The 17,972-nt window shown below is 44.6% G+C and overlaps 1 protein-coding gene across 7 annotated transcripts in view; it reads left to right on the forward strand.

Moving 5' to 3' along the window:
* LOC145346831 (receptor-type tyrosine-protein phosphatase mu) overlaps positions 1-17,972 on the forward strand; it is an 834,856-nt gene that overhangs the window by 130,284 nt on the left and 686,600 nt on the right. The window lies entirely within an intron of this gene.

The raw sequence follows: 17,972 nt of genomic DNA on the forward strand, positions 1-17,972 counted from the left end.
GACGCAGTACTCCAAATGCGGTCTAACCAACGTTCTGTACAACTGAAGCATTAGACGGCAGCTCCTATACTCTATACCCCTTGATCTTTCTCCCTAGCTATGACTGTAACACTACATTCTGCATTCCCTTGTTTCCTTCTCTATGAACGGTATACTTTGTCTGTACAGTGTGCAAGAAACAATACTTTTCACTCTATGCTAATAGATGTGACAATAATAAATCAAATCAAATCAAAAAGCAGCTCTAACCGTTAGTCTATGACCTCTACTGCTAAATTCCCCAAATTTCTATCTATTCTTTGAATTCCTCTTAATACTCCAAAACATTTGATCAAATCAGCCCTAACCATCTAAATTTTAGGGAATACAACCCTCATCCATCCAAAGCTGGTACATGCATCCTAAGTAAAAGTAAAATATTGCAGATGCTGGAAATTTTATTTCACTCAGTTATGGGATGAGGGTGTGCCAGCTGGACCAGCATTTATTGCCCATCCTTGAGGGTATTTAAGAGTCAAGCGCATAGCTGTGGATCTGGAGTCACATGTAGGCCAAACCGGATTATATATGGTTGATCGTAAAAACCCATCTGGTTCACTCTGCCATCCTTGTCCTGATCTGGCCTCCGGATCCAAAGCGAGAATTGGGCGGAGAACTAAAATGACCAACAGCTGGAAGATCAGTGACGCACTTGTTGTCAGAATGGAGCAGTCCTGCAAAACGGTGGCCCCAAACTGTATTTGGTGTCTCTGATGTAGAATACGGTGCAGTCGGAGCAGCAAGTACCCTATTGCAAAATGAAGGAAGCTACACATAAATTCCTGTTCATCTGTATGCAGTGATCGAGGCTCTGGAAAGGGAAGAGGTGAAAGGGCAGTTGTTGCATTGCTGTATTTGCATGGGAAGATTCCATGTGAGGGGAAGGGGGTGTTAAGTTGATTGAGGAATGGCCAGGATAGCATGTAGGCAATGGTTCCTTTGGAACGTTGAAGGGGAAGAAAGGGAGGTGCTTGGGTGTGACATTACTCCGGAAGTGATGGGATTGACTGAGGATGATCTGTTGAGTGTATCGGCCAATATAGTAAAATGTAAAGACTGGAGCGACCTATCATTCTGGGAGGGGGGGTAAATGATGAGAGCAGCAGTATGGGAAATGGAATGGGACAGTGATCATATTTCCAGCATTTTCTGTTTCTACCTGGCAACCTTTTATGTTTAAACATTTCAACGTGAGCAAGCAAACAGATTTTAGTATTAAGGAGGCATTCAGACCCCAGTGATTGGAGTTCTACTCACGTACGTGGAACTTCGGTTTCCCTCGCTGTAAAATTTTACAATCTCTGTTGAGAGCAATAATTTTTAAAAAGAGATTTGAATTTCCAATGACAGACTGGAAATATTATATGACAAGATTTCAAGTTTATTCGAGTTAGTAGGGGTAATGGGTTTAAGGTGCGAGGAGCAAGGTTTGACGGAGATGCATGAGGCAAGTTTATTACACAGAGGGTGGTGGGTGCCCGGAAGTCGCTGCAGGAGGAGGTAGTGGAAGCAGATACGATAGTGACTTTTAAGGGGTGTCTGGACAAATACATGAGTAGGATAGGAATAGGCAGATTTGGTCCCCAGAAGGGGAGGGGGTTTTGGTTCAGATGGACAGCATAGATAGTGAAGGCTTGGAGGGCTGAAGGGCCTGAACCTGGGCTATAATTTTCTTTGTTCTTTGTACTGTAACAAACACACTAAAAGCAATATGACAATGTTTATAATTTAAACTAGGGCAAAATTTTCCCAATTTTAAAATGACCAAAACTCCCCTCCATGGTTATACTTTATTCTGTCCCTTAAGTGGACGCTTCACTCTCCAGGAACTAGTTAGAAGCGATTGGGTGAGATTCTCCAATGTCATCCCTGGCTGGGATTCTTCAGTCCTGCTGCAATGAATGAAGATTTGGCTGAGTGTCAAATTCTCTGTTTTCACTGGCAGCAGTGGTAGGGTGTACGAGACTGTAGGATTCCAGCCATTGTCAATTCCAGTTGAATTTCTTCTTATCTCGTAACTGACTTTCATGTTGAAGGTAACCCTAGAGATTAGGCACTCTAGCCAAAGTTAGGTGGATCTTCCAGTTTTGTTTAAATCCTCACAAATTTGATCCCTTCAATCTGAATACAAATCCCACCCACATTCTGCATGACAACAGAACCTGGTTCTCTCTATCTCCGTCCTTTTTTCTTGTTCAGATTCTTGCAGACTATCTTCATCTGTAAGATTCAGTGATACCTTAAAACCCTGTAAGTCGATACAACACTGACTTTCAATGAATTGGTTCCCTCTTAAACCCATTTCCATTGTACCATGGCCTGTATTGTTAGGATCCCAGACCCCTGAATCCCAGGGTATATTATGCAGCCAGATTAGACCTCAATGATTTCTCTATTTTGGGACAGATGTGAGGAAAGGATGCTTGGCTTCAGCATCAATTCCACTGACAAATTAGGGATTTTCTATCAAAATAAAGTTTATTCATAACAGTATAATTATAACTCTCATAAAAGGATGCGACTTTTGATTTTTTAGGGTGTTTCTTATGTTCTTATGTTTGCCTGTATGCCTAGGGTGAAATCCCCAGGATTATAACAACGCTTCCCCACCCCCTCCCCCACCCCCCCTTCCCTCCACAGCCCACCAGCACTTTGTGCTTCCCTGTCTGGCTTCCAGAATCCTCTTCCCCTCAACCACTCCCCTAGGTTCCCTGTCCCAAGACCCCCATCTAGACCTTAGTCTAGTCTGGACTCTTCTTCCCGGGGCCTGCTTGCCATGTGCTCAGTACTCACTTCTGATGCTACTCGGAGTGAGGGTTGGACTTCCTCCTACTGAAGGGTGGAAGTCTCGCTATGAGCTTGTTTCGTCCGTGTTGTCAACACAGCAGGCAGTTTGGATTCAATTTTGTAACAGTGGGACGAGCAATACTCTCTTCCCCCATCCTCTAAAATTTAGCCCGCAAGCCTCACATTTGCAACAAGATAAATACGCACCTAGCAGTATAGCTTGGGTCTGCTGGTTTCCATAAGTAATTGGCTAATCTCTAATTACAATGACAATTCATCCCCCGATGAGCATATATCTGTCATGGACAAAGATGGATTGGATCATGTTGTCTCGAAACAGCTCTTAGGAACTGTTTTCATAAATGAAGTGGCTAATTAGTGTAAATGGGAGAAAAAATCATTAACTATGGAGCAAATTATTTGTGGTTTATTAATCTAACTGCAAAAGTTAAATTTGATAAACTAATCCTCGGCACAGTCAATGTATTGTAACAAAATGAGGGAGCGGTTAATTAAATGATATTGATAATAAAATGTAAACACAGTTGAATAAACTTCATTACAGTTAAAATACATATCATTATTTATAAATGCAACACATTTATCTGAATAATTATTCTGTTGGGAAATCAAGTCACAGTTAGGATCATTACTCAGCCAATAAAAAATTATAATTGGTTCGCTAAATACAAAGAAAGCTGTGCAACGCATATATCATTTAAATATACCACCAATGTTTTAGTGCTTGAGAAGCTAAGCATGACAGACTATAAATGCTGCAGCTTTAGTCTCGACTTTCGAGTAAGGATGGTTTTAGTATAAGGGAATCATTGTAGGATTATACAGCGCAGGAGGGGCCTTTTGGCCCATTGAGTCCACACCCACACACTGGAAACACCTGAACTCCCACCTAACCCCATCTGCCAGCACTTGGCCCATAACCCTGAATGTTACTTTAGAACCATAGAATCCTTACAGTGCAGAAGGAGGTTATTCAGTCCATTGACTCTGCATCAACAACACCACCACCCAGGCCCTATCCCCATCACCCCACATATTTACCCTCGCTAATCCTGCTAACCTATGCATCCCGGGACACTAAAGGACAATTTATCGTGGCCAGTCCACCTAACCCGCACATCTTTGGACTGTGGAAGGAAACCGGAGTACTTGGAGGAAACCCACGCAGACGTGGATAGAATATGCAGACTCCACACAGACAGTGACCCAAGCTGGGAACTGAACCCAGGTCCCTGGAGCTGTGAGGCAGCAGTGCTAACCACCGTGCCACCTTATGATGTGCCAAGTGCTCATCCAGATACTTTTCAAAGGATGCGAGGCAACTCGCCTCCACCACCCTCCCAGGCAGCACATTTCAGACTGTCACCACCCTCTTGGTAAAATAGTTTTTCCTCACATCCCCCCCCCCCAAACTCCTGCCCCTCGCCTTGAGCTTATGTCTCCTTGTGACTGACCCTTCAACTAAGGGGAACAGCTGCTTCTTCGAATTGGCAGGGCCATACGAGATTTTGATTTGATTTATTATTTTCACATGCATTGGGATACAGTAAAAAGTATTGTTTCTTTTGCTCGATAGAGACAAAACATGCCGTTCATAGAGTACATAGGAGGAGAAGGAAAGAAGGTGCAGAACGTAGTGTTGCAGTCATAGCTAGGGCGTAGAGGAAGATCAGCCTAATGTATCATAGGTCCATTCAAAAGTCTGATGACAACAGGGAAGAAGCTGTTCTCGAGTCTGTTGGTATGTGATTTCAGATTTTTGCCTCTTTTTCCCGACGGAAGAATGTGTAAGTGAGAATGTCCAGGGTGCGTGGGTACCTTGATTATGTTGGCTGCTTTTCCAAGGCAGAAGGAAGTATAGACGGAGCCAATGGATGGGAGACTGGTTTGCGTGACGAACTGGGCCATGTTCACAGTCCTTTGTAGTTTCTTGCAGTCTTGCACAGAGCAAGAGCCATAGCAAACTGTGATACAACCAGAAGGAATGACAGAAACAGGATTGAAGAATGAAAAAGGCAAAATACTGAAGATGCTGGAATGTGAAACAAAAACAGAAAATGCTGCAAAATCTCAGCAGTTCTGACAGCGTCCGTGGAGGCAGAATAGAGCCAACATTTTGAGACAGGATGACTCTTCGTCAGAGAAGGTCAAAGAATGATTCCTGCTCCACCTCTCTGTATTATGAATTCCCCCACTTCACTGGCTTTTATGTCTTTGTCCTCAGCAATCCTGGTTTTCTCAGTGTCCTGCACTTATTGCCTCCATCCCAATGCTGCTGAATTTGTATCTCACATTTCACTGTACGTGTGTTGTGTTAGGGCAAATCAATGGTTAATGTCCATTAATATTATGAGAGAAGATTATAATACTTTTACACAGCAATATTGAGAGACCAGTGGTTTGGAGTGATGTAAAGCAAAGTTACACTGCATGCACTGGCTATGCTTCACTCTTGGATCAGGCACACGAAGCTCTACATATATCCACTGGTTCAAATCCGAGCAATATGCTTAATATTAGCTTGGAGTTGGCAGGCAGACAGAGCAGTACTGTTTTTACAGTAATTGTATCAGAAAGCCTGCTTGGAAATAACAAGATATTTCCTTAATAAAGCTTCCCTACCCCCTGATGCCTCGGTGAATTAACTGAGCTATTTATAAGAGAAGTTGCATTGAAGGAGATTATTTTCTGGTTGCAAACACGGGAGATTTCTAGAAATTAGATTTCCTCTGTTGAAGCTGTGTCCAAATTCTAGAACGAACAGCACTGTGGGTGTACCTACACTGGTGGACTGCAATGGTTCATGAAAAGTGGTTCTCCACTGCCTTCTTAAGGGCTGTCAGCGATGGGGACAAATGCTGGCCATGAAAATATAGCGGCGCCACAGTGACTGAGCAGCAGTGCGATCTTCATGGATTCATCAAAATGTGGAAGAAAATGATTTGATTTGATTTATTACTGTCACATGTATTGGGATGTAGTGAAAAGTACTGTTTCTTGTGAGGTATACAGAGAAAGCATACCATTCAGAGTACATAGCAAAGAAGGAAAAGAAAGGGTGCAGAATGTAGTGTTACAGTCATAGCCAGGGTGTAGAGAAAGGCCAGCCTAATATATGGTAAGTGTATTCAAAAGCCTGATGGCAGCAGGGAAGAGTCAGTTGGTACTTGTCTTCAGACTTTTGTATAAAAGTAAAGTTTATTTATTAGTCACAAATGAGGCTTACATTAACACTGAAATGAAGTTACTGTGAAATTTCCCTAGTCGCCACACTCTGGTGCCTGTTCAGGTCAATGCACCTAACCACCTTTCAATGCAGGAAGGTGGAAACGAGTATGTCCGAGGTGCACGGGATCCTTGATTATGCTGGTTGCTTTTCCGATGCGGCGGGAATTGCAGAAGGAATCCATGAATGGGAAGCTGGTTTGCATGTTGGATTGGGCTACATTCACAATCCTTTGTAGTTACTTGTGGTCTTGGGCAGAGCAGGAGCCATACCAAGCTGTGACACAACCAGAAAGAATGCTCTCTATGGTGCATCTGTAAAAGTTGGTGAGAGTCATGGTGGACATGCCAAATTTCCTTAGCCTCTTGTAAAGTAGAGGTGTTGGTGGGATTTCTGTTTCCATTTGTGTCAGGATTCCCACACCTAGTCATTATCCAGCGATACCTCTGCTGCAAATGATCAAGTGTAGACTGTATTTTCAAGAGGGTGGATTTGCTTATCAATGTCTGGGGAAGAGATACAGAGAAGGACAGTTACTTCAGCTCCGTGACTCTCGAACATGAGTCACTGCCTTGGAAGCTGAGAAGAAAATTAGGTGACATGTCAACAACAATAAATAATATATGATCGCGTACTATAATATTGCAGCTTGCCAAGTGGCAACCATGTAACAACTAATTAAATTGGCCTTGCTTAAATTACTGTTGTTTAATTGTGAACAGTGAATGAAATAAAACTGGCTGCCTCTCCCCACCCCCCGAGAAAAGTCCCTGCTTTTTTAACTGTCAGAGAATTACATTAATATAATAAATTGCTAATTGACTTCTCAAAATTGCCACTGTAAGAATGCTGGCTGCTTGTAGTTCTCAGCCAGCACAATTTAATGGGTCTTTAATCTTATTTCATGAGGCGCCATTTTCCCCAGCACAAATGTGAATGTTTAGGTGAATTCACACAATCATTACTGGTCACAGCGGGAGGTCATGGCCAAGTGGTATTATCGCCAAACTATTAATCCAGAAACTCAGCTAATGTTCTGGGTTCAAATCCCACCATGGCAGTTGGTGGAATTTGAATTCAACAAAATATATCTAGAATTAAGAATCTACTGATGACTCTGAAACCATTGTCGATTGTTGGAAAATCCCCTCTGGCTTACCAATGTCCTTTAGGGAAGGAAATCTGCTGTCCTTACCCGGTCTGGCCTGAATGTGACTTCAGAACCACAGCAATATGGGGGGGGGGAGGGGAGAGGAGAGGGGAGGGGGGAGGGGGAGGAGGGGGGGGGGAGGGGAGAGGAGAGGGGAGGGGGGAGGGGGAGGAGGGAGGGGGGAGGGGGGAGGGGGGAGGGGGGGGGAGGTGATTCTCCCATGTGACCCGCAAATTTTCAGGCGGGTCCGTTCGGGAGAATCACACGTCAGCCGTTTGGCGAGGTTCGCGCACGCGTTCCGGAAACATGCGCGTCTCCCAGAGCCAGGGAACAGTCGCACTTGGGACCGCGCTGGAAACCGACGGGAAAAAAGCCAAGTCGTTTACATCTTTTTAAAATGTATTTCAAATCTATTTTGCGTGTGATTATCGAGCCCGGCACAGAACTTGCCAGGCCCGATAGCATCTCCCACCCCCGCCAGGAGTACTTCATCCCGGAGGGGCTTAGAGTAACTCCCCATTTTCGGGGAACTAGCAGGAGACCCCGCCGGAGTGAAGGAGGGGCAACCGGGGTGGGGGGGGGTCGGACAGCAGGGTGGTGGTGCTCCCTGGGCATAGGCACCCTGGCAGTGCCAGCCTGTGCCCCAGCACTGCCTAGGGGGCACCTTGGCACTGCCCATCAGGCATTGGGGAGTGCCAAGGGGGCGGGGCCTATTGTGGTGGGGCTTTTCTTGTCAGGTTGGATCTTGTACGTCTCTCCTGCAGGGACTATGATTAGGATTTATTTTGAATCTGAATTGGAGGTGGATTAAGTATCTTACACAAGGAGGTGGATCAAGGTCTTGCCCAGTCCACTCTACTCATTGGCTTTGTAACTTTAAGGAAAGAGTGAAATGTTTGCAAAAGCTCATTACTAGTCACAGCCCAGCCAGTTTAGTTTAATGCAGTGATGTTAAACTTGTCAGTCCCTCAATTTCATGTAAGGGCCACTGAATAACTGAGACGATGGTAATTGTTAAACAGCAACAAACAGCAACACTATCATCGTCACTCATTCGAGACTTTGATGGTGTGAGATGGTTTGGAATGGAGGATAAGACTGAACAAGAGTTGGAGCCAGAATTTGGAGAAATATTGGCAGCTCAGTGGCACAGTGGTTAGCACTGCTGCCTCACGGTGCCAGGGATCTGGATTCGATTCTGGCTTTCAGTGACTCTCTGGTGTGGATAGGGAACCGGGAGTGGAGTGATTGGTCAATAGGCCACATCATGTAGACTACAGTAGTTGAGAAGATGGCTCACCACTACCTTTTCAAGGGCTGTTAGGAATGGGCAACAAATGCTGGCCTAGTTGGTGATGCCACATCCTGGAAATGGATCAACAAAGAACAAGGATGTTGACTTTGTGTAGTGCTGGGCTTAGCATGAGTAAATAGCCAGGTTCTTAAAATGGGAGATAGCAGAGACGAGCCAATCAGAAGATTGAAATGAAGTTTCCTTAAGAATGGAGCTGAAACAGTAACAAATAGTTAATAAAAAAACAATTTGAGGACAGAATCAGAAATGTAAAAGTCAAAAGATGTGCAGGTTATATGGATTGGCCTTGCTAAATTTCCCCTCAGTGTGTAGGTTAAGGGGATGAGCAGGGTAAATATGTGTGGTTGTGGGGATAGGGTAGGGGTGGGCTTGGGTAAGATGCTCTGTTGGAAAGTTGGTGCAGACTCAATGGGCCGAATAGCCTCCTTCTGTACTGTAGGGATTCTATGAAAAGAACAGATAACCAGCAGCTAAGTGGCAGAATTCCCACCAAGGGCATGGACAATATTGCTTTGATATTACCCGCACTCATGAAAGCATTGGTCATCCATAACTTGAATTTTTTTTTATTTATTCATGGAACATGGGCGTCACAGGCTGGCCAGCATTTATTGCCCATCCCTGGTTGCCCAACAGCATTTGAGAGCCAATCACATTGCTGTGGCTTTAGTATCATATGTAGGCCAGACCGGGTAAGAATGGCAGATTTCCTTCCCTGAAGAACATTAGTGAACCAGATGGGTTTTTCCGACAATCAGCAGTGGTTTCATGGTCATCAGTTAATTCTTAATTCCAAATTTTTTTTTATATAGAAACATAGAACAGTACAGCACAGTACAGGCCCTTCGGCCCTCAATGTTGTGCCGAGCTATGTCCAAACCCAAGATCAAGCTATTCCACTCTCTATCATTCTGGTGTTTTCCATGTGCCTATCCAATAACCGCTTGAAAGTTCCTGAAGTGTCCGACTCAACTATCACAGCAGGCAGTGTATTCCACACCCCAACCACTCTCTGAGTAAAGAATCTACCTCGGATATCCCTCCTATATCTCCCACCATGAACCTTTTTTGTTGAATTCAAATTCCACCAGCTGCCGTGGTGAGATTTGAACTCTGGTTTGCAGAACGTTGGCCGAGTTTCTGGATTAGTGGTCCAGCGATAATGCCACTAGGCCATCGCCTCTCCAGTCACCTGGGCTGATTGGAAGTTATTTACAAAAGTGATGAAATGCAGGTAGAGTTGGGTGGCAATGATGCATTTGAGAAACATGTGGAAGAATAGCCCCAATTCTGCGCTAATGATTGAGTGATGGTCAATAAACAGCTGAAGATGGTTGGGCCATGGATGTTACTCAAAGAGGCTCCTCAAGTGATGCCTGAAGTTTGAGTTTTTAGGTAGCCATGTCACATCAACTGCATAAACCCACTGGCCATGGAAAGGAAAGGCTAAACAAGATTCAGAGCGAACTCCTCTGTTATTTCAGACCTTTCTGGTGCCACAGCGCTTTTACATTTGGGAAACTTCGATAAAAACTGGACGCTCGCAACGTAGGGAAACACAGCAGTAGAATGGGGTGAGAGCAAAGATGAAATAAAGCAGCCTTTAAGTAATTGCCAGCTTAGGCTTTTAAAAACAGCCACTTTAAAATGGAAAGGGAGGCTGGGGAAGCGGAGACCATCTCCTGGAGCGTCTGGTAAATGAAACGTGGTGAATTTGCAGATGGCACAATGCAAGCAAACATTGATGGGAGTGAAGGAACAGCTTCCGAGGAAGAGTAAAGAATGCAGTAGAATAGTGAGGCGAACTTATTGGAGAATTGATACATTCCTAAACCTCGGATAAGAGGCGATGATAGGCAGCTGAACATGAAGGTGAAGAAGGGAGGAAAATTCAGTGGGGGAACACAGAATCATAGAATGATTCAGGGCGGAAAGCATTCAGCACATTGTGTCGGGTCTTTCAAAGAGCTATCCAATTCCTCACACTCTCCTGCTTTGCTACCCGCAGCCCTGCCACATCTCCCCCTTCATGTATTTGTTTTTTTCTGGGAATGATTAAATCTGCTTTCCCCGTCACTTCAACCACCACTCGCCAAATCAAAACAAAACTCGCTGCATAAAAATAGGTATCGCTTCTGGTTCTTTTGCCATCACTGCGATATCATTAACTTGGCAAGAGAAACAAGATTCGGAGCGACAGAGAGTGAAGATAAGGGTGATAAAAAAAAACAAGTACTTATCAATGGGCAAGATAATTTGTTCCCTATCTCGTCTAGGATTCAACTCCTTCCAAATTACATTTAAGAGTCACATTAAAGTAGAGGTTTCAGAGCTCCGGGCTGAATGTGTTTTCCACTGATCCAAATATGATTGTTAAGTGGATAGGAATCAGTCTGAGAAAGTATTCCCTCTGCATTGATTAGTTTTTTTCTAAAAAGATGATACGTTTTCTGCTACTTTGTGAAGATGGAATGTGAACCTTTAGGAATTCGCTAAATGAATAATACCTTATCTTCTGGATTCTGTCTGGATGGGAAATGTTTTGAATAGTATCATCGCTTCACGGGTAGAGAGGGGTGAGCTGACCTCCATAAAATAAATGATGTTTGAATTTTAACGGCAGGAAATGAATCCTAAGAAGGAATAAAATACACTCTTATGAAGGACAAATGTCAGTGTTGCAACGAGATAAGAAAGATTCAGCAAAAAAAAAAGCACTGGTGTTGGGGAATTGCAATGCGGACAAGCTGTCAGATATGCATATATTACCTCATCAGCACCAGGAAGAAAAATCTTTCAGGATAACGTTCAGAAATATCAGAAATGTTCATTCCTCAGTTTTCTGCCAAAACCAGCAAGTAAACCATCTCGGACTCGCTGTTTGTAAAACCATCCAGCCTTTTGTACATTGCTGTACACAGTAATTCAGTAGTTTGTTGCTCAGCTCAGAATGGACAATGCCCATTGCTCCAAGGATTGGGTGGGACACCGGGTTACAGTCGTGTTCTTCCTCCTCTGGGGCCAGAGTTTAAATCCAGCCGTGACTAATGGTTGGAAAGTCTCCTTTTCTTGGCGGCTGTACGGGTGCCAAGCTAAATAAGTTGAGACGTTTTCAGTCAAATCTTAATGGATGCATGTGTATATGTGTGTCAGCATTGTTGGCCATAGCCCAGCACTGAGCTAACTGGTTTCAAATCATACAAGAATGGTTGTTCTGGGGACTAGAAATGGTATTCTGCTGTATTAGGGAGTGTTGTTCAGGCTCTATGGCCAGAGTACATTGTTGGGCTTGTGGAAAGGAACCTTTACCTAACCGAATCCGATTAAACTACTTTGAGGCCTGGGTCTGTCAGGTCTTGGATAGTCTCATGATGCTAAGTGAGCGGAGGCTGCAGCTGATGGGTGGCTCGTTCCTCCATCAACTGTTCTCTTGAGTGTAATTGAGCCACACATATCTCGAACCTGTAGCATTATTGATCCAAAGATATGTCATGGAATCCCTACAGTGTGGAAGGAGGCCATTCAGTCCATCGATTCTGCCCTGACCACAATCCCACCCAGGCCCTATCTCCATAACCCTACATATCTATTCTGGCTAGTCCCCCTGACACTTAGGGTCATTTTTGGACTGTCGGAGGAAGCCAGGGGAAACCCACGCAGACATGGGGAGAATGTGCAAACTCCACAGGGCCCAAGCCGGGAATTGAACCCGGATCCCTGGCGTGTGAGGCAGCAGTGCTAACCACTGTGCCACCATGCCACTCCACAAATCTGTTGTTGAGCACATGGAATTGAACAACTAGAAACCTTGAATTCCAAACTGGGAGAAAGATTCTCACTGGTTGGACTGCTGGGAATTTCATCGGTGCCTCCTCCTCAGGCTGCCCAGGTAGAATTACCATCAGGTCTTAATTGCATCATTAGGATACGGCATGCATTAGCTAAAAAAGATGTGTCCTTTTCACCTGCTTAGGAACGCAGGTCAAATTCCCGTTAGGCCAGATCCCAATGGCTCCAGGGTAACATGAGTGACTGTAATTAGACTAATGCTTAGTTTCTGATACGTGATTTGGGTTCGATTAACTTTCCATTTTGGTTACACCTGAAGCAAAAGCATTTAATGCTTGCTGCTTACATAAGAACATAAGAAATAGGAGCAGGAGTAGGCCATCCAGCCCTTCGAGCCTGCCCCGCCATTCAATAAGATCATGGCTGATCTGTCGTGGCTCAGTTCCACTTTCCCGCCCTCTCCCCATAACCCTTAATCCCCTCTCCTATCAAAAACCCATCAACCCGCGTCTTAAAAATATTTAGCGAGGCAGCCTCCACCACTTCAACGGGCAGAGAATTCCAGAGATTCACCACCCTTTGAGTGAAGAAGTTCCTCCTCAACTCTGTTCTAAACCGCCCCCCTTTTATCTTGAGGCCGTGCCCCCTAGTCCTACTGTGTTTTTTGAGCGGGAAGAGTCTTTCCACCTCTATCCTATCCATCCCATTCATCATCTTATACGTCTCAATGAGATCTCCCCTCATTCTTCTAAACTCTAACGAGAAGAACAGTCCACCACAGGAACAGGCCCTTCGGCCCACCAAGCTTGCACCAACACACTACGCCTTTCTAAGCTAAAGACCTTTTGCCTCTTCACAGTCCCTACCTTTTTATACCCTATCTACTCAATTTTTAAAAAAATTCACTTATGATACATGGGCATCGCTGACTGGCCAGCATTTATTGCCCATGCCTAGTTACCTTTGGAGGACAGTTGAGAGTCAACCACATTGCTGTGAGTCTGGAATCACATGTAGGCCAGACCGGAGGACACCAGTAAACCAGATGGATTTTTCCTGACAAACGTCATCAATAGATTCTTAATTCCAGATATTTTTTATTGAATTCAAATTCTACCATCTGGTGTGGCGGGATTCAAACCGAGATCCCCAGAACATAAGCTGAGATTCTGGATGAATAGTCAAGCAATAATACCACTGGACCATCACCTCCCCATGTATCTGTCATGACGCCTCTTAAGCGTTACTATTGCATCTGCTTCTACCCCTCGTTCCAGGCACTTACCACCCTTTGTGTATAAAACTTGCCTCTCACATCTCCTTTAAACTTCCTCCCTTTCACTTTAAATCTATGTCCCCCTCGTAATTGACATTTCTTAGATCATGGAATCCTACAGTGCAGAAGGAGATCCCTCGTCTCACCGAATCTGCAATGACCACAATCCCACATAGGCCCTATCCCCATAAATTCATACATTTACCCTAGCTCGTCCCCCCGACACTAAGGGACAATTTAGCATGGCCAATCCACCTAACCCGCATATCTCTGGAGTCTGGGAAGAAACCAGAGCACTTGGAGGAAACCCATGCAGACATGGGGAGAATGTGCAGACTCCACACACATCAGAGACCCAAGCTGGGAATCGAACCCAGGTCCCTGTGGGACAGTAGTGCTAACCACTATGGCGCCCCGGGAGGAAGACTCTGACCATCCATTCTATCCAAGCCTCTCATTACTCTGTTGTACCAAAAGTAACGAGGTAAGTGGCTACTCAAGGCCTTATATTTTTTTTGAGGGCTCAAATAATGGCCTGCGAAGCTCCCCGGTTCTTCTTTGATCTTGGTCCCTGCATCTGAGGAGGAGGACGGCGCCTGGCCTTGCCACGGCACACATGCCATTAGCCGAATAAAAAATTCATTTGACAGCCCAACACTCAGTGCTGTGTTGGAGTAGGAGCTGCAATTATACACTCGAGTGTCTGGAGTGGCTGTATGAACCCACGATCGAATGGAGGTGATTGAGTTCTCTCTCACTGAACCACAGCCAGCACAGCAGCGACACTGAATCACCACAACATTCATCAACACATCACTTTTGAAAAATTACATGTCATTTAAAAGAAAAACACAAAAATTTAGAAATAAACAGCAGGCCAATGTGAATTCAATAGGCTATTTATACCACTAAATCTGTGAGTTTTTTTTAACGTTGCATCTGTGCCAGTAGATACCTGTTCACATTGAAATTGAATCAGCTTAGAATCATAGAGTCCCTACAGTGTAGAAGGAGGCCATTTGGCCCATTGAGCCTGTATCGTCCACAATCCCACCCAGCCCCTAACCCCATAACCCCATGCATTTACCCCAGCTTGTGCCCCGGGCATTGAAGGGCAATTTAGCATGGCCAATCCACCTAACCCGCCCATCTTTGGAGTGTGGGAGGAAACTGGAGCATCCAGAGGAAACCCACACAGGGAGGACGTATAGACTCCACGCAGATGGTAGCCCAAGACAGGAATCGAACCTGGGCCCCTGGCGCTGTGAGGCAGCAGTGCTAACCACTATGGCACCAGGCTGCCTGAATGCTGGTGGGTGGCTTGCATACGCGATGCCCCATTTTCCCTGGCCAGACAGGGGTAGGGAATGCACTGCACTAAGCAAGTGCCCGCAGCATAACAACTGCTTGACAGGGGAGGATGAGTTAACCGTGTGTTGGAGAGGCATCATTTAAAAGCTCCAGACAGTGCGGGCTAACAAGATATAATTTCCGCGTTGCAATGGTTAACATTTGGTCACAGTGCAGAGGAATCTGCCATCTGCACTCGCTCATGTTACCTGGAAAGATAATTGTTTCAAAGGCTTGTGAAGCATTGGGCAGAATGCCACACTCTGACTATGTAGGAGACAACAATCTGTGAACGGCGGCTAATTTTAGTTGGTTTCGCTGCTGATCAAATGTGAGCAGTACGTTCTCAGACACAGCCTGCCAGCGCTGTGAATAAAAGCTGTGCCACCTCAAAGTGGCAGAGTCAGCAAAAGGAAGGACATTAACATTACAGCGTGCCACTTGAATTCTGTTCCACGCAGTCTCCTAAATGGGGAAATGCAAATTTTATGACATAATGCACATATCACAGGGGACTTTCTGCAAATTGTTTGAGGCAGCCAATGCTTTGTCGCAAATGCAAAATGTCAAATAGTTTCAGATTGTGATAAATACTAAACATTTGCTGATAGGATGTACGCTCAGGATTGCATTGAATAAGCTATTGAGATTTTGCATCGCCATTCGAAACTTAATGCACTCATCTATCACAATCTAAACAAAGTGGGAAGGATAAGACAGGCTGCCATTCCTCCTTGCTTAGGGAGACATGCTCAGATCTGCGTTAAGCATGTGAGAGCTGCATGCCTTGCTTTCTCACGGACTTTCAAGAGGGTTTCGGAAGAGACTGGAAACCATTTTCATTGCCAGCGGAAGGCGTAAACATGGAGGCATTAGCAGGGTGCTGGATATCTTGGCCGCAAGATTGAGCTGCACAGTTTGCATTGCTGCAAAGTGGTTTCGCCCTTTGGTCGCACAACCTGCCCCTTTCAATTAATTTCACCACTTTCGTGCCAGGTCCATATCCACAAATATAAGTCAGATGAACAGGCGCATTAGGAGCTAGAGTAGGCCATTTGGCCCCTCACCGCCATTCAATAGAATCATAGAATAGAATCCCTACAGTGCAGAAAGAGGTCATTCAGCCCGTCGAGACTGCATCGGCTCTCTGACTGGGTAGGTTCATGCTAATTGCCCCTTAGTGTCACGGGGATAGGGCTGAGGTGGGCTTGTTGTCAGTGCAAGTTCGATGGGCCAAGTGACCTGGTTCGATGGGCCCTTCTGCACTGTAAGAATACGATTTTATGACAGAATATCTTATCTAGGCCCTCTCCCCCTGCCCTATTCCTGTAACCTCACATATTTACCAGGACTTTGGACACTAAGGGGCAATTTAGCATGGCCAATCCACCCAACCTGCACATCTTTGGATTGTCTGAGCACCAGGAGGAAACCCACACAGACATGGGGAGAACATGCAAACTCCACACAGTCATCGAAGGCTGGAATTAAACCCAGGTCCCTGGTGCTGTGAGGCAGCAGTGCTAGCCATGGCTGATCTGACTGTACTTCACATTCCTATTCACCCCCAATAACCTTTCACCCTCTTGTTAATCAAGAAAATATTAGCCCTGCCTTCAAAATATTCAAAGACTCTGGTTCCACTGCCTTTTGAGGAAGAGAGTTCCAGAGACTCAGACCCTGAGAGAGGAAACAGTTCTCCTCATCTCTGTTTTAAATAAGCAACCCCTTATTTTTAAACAGTGAACCCCAGTTCTGGATTCTCTGACAAGAGGAAACATCCTGTCTAGATCTACCCTGACAATACCTCTCAGGATCTTGAAGGTTTCGATCAAGTTGCCTCTTATTTGTCAAAAGTCATTGCTTCTTGACTCAATTTACCCATCAGTCTCTAATATCCAATGCACAATCCCACACGATTCAACTGTCAGGTTCCACATTTACCTGGAGAAAGTCATTTTCGATGAAGAATAACAGAGAGGATGCTGAGAAATGTTCAGATTGTCAGGAAGCATGACCTGCTAAGTATTTCCGGCATTTTCTCTTCTTTATTTCAACTTTCCAGCATCTACGGTGTTCTGCTTTCGTCAGCTAAGAATGTTTGAAGTTTCTCTAAACAGACTAAGCATTAGATACTTTTGCATGTTGCTCATTTAAACAGCACTGCAGGGATCAGTGCTGGGACCTCAGTTGTTTGTGGTAAATATAAATAATCAGGAGGAAAATGTGAGTGGTCTGATTAGTAAGTTTGTGGATGACACGAAGATTGGTGGAATTGTTGATAGTGCCCAGGGATTGTCAGAGGATGCAACAAGTTAATAGATAGATTGGAGACTTGGGCACAGAAATGGCAGAGGGAGTTATACCTAAACAAAGGCAAGATAATGCATTTTGGAGGTTCAAATTTAGGTGTGAATTATACTGCAAATTTGATTTGATTTATTATTGTCACATGTATTAGTTATATAATGAAAAGTATTATTTCTTGCACGCTATACAGACAAAGCATACCATTCATAGAGAAGGAAATGAGAGAGTGTAGATTGCAGTGTTACAGTCATAGCTAGGGTCTAGAGAGAGATCAATTTAATGCAAGGTAGATTGTCAAATCTGTAAGAGATTGAATTAATGCAGTGTTAGAGAGTTTAAAAGAGTTAGAATGAAGTTTTAGAAGCTCAGAATGAGAGTAAAAGACAAAAGGTACGCTGGGCACAGCTTGCAAGAAGTTGCCTCGCTCCGGCGCCATCTTGGAAAAAAATGGTAGAGCTCTGAGGAAGATTAACCTGCAGAGGGATCTGGGCGTCCAGGTCCACAGTTCTCTGAAAGTGGCAACACAGGGTGGCCAAGGTGATTAAGGATGCATATGGAAAACTTGCCTTTATCAGCTGGGGTATTGAGTACAAGAGTTGGAAAATTGTGTTGTAGCTATATAAAACCTCGGTTAGGCTGCTTTTGGAATATTATGTGCAATGTACCACATCACCAGAAGGATGTGGAAGCTTTGGAGAGAGTGTAAAGA

The sequence above is a fragment of the Carcharhinus amblyrhynchos genome, chromosome 8 (genome assembly GCF_965287045.1).
Source record: "Carcharhinus amblyrhynchos chromosome 8, sCarAmb.v2.hapA, whole genome shotgun sequence".
NCBI lineage: Eukaryota > Metazoa > Chordata > Chondrichthyes > Carcharhiniformes > Carcharhinidae > Carcharhinus > Carcharhinus amblyrhynchos.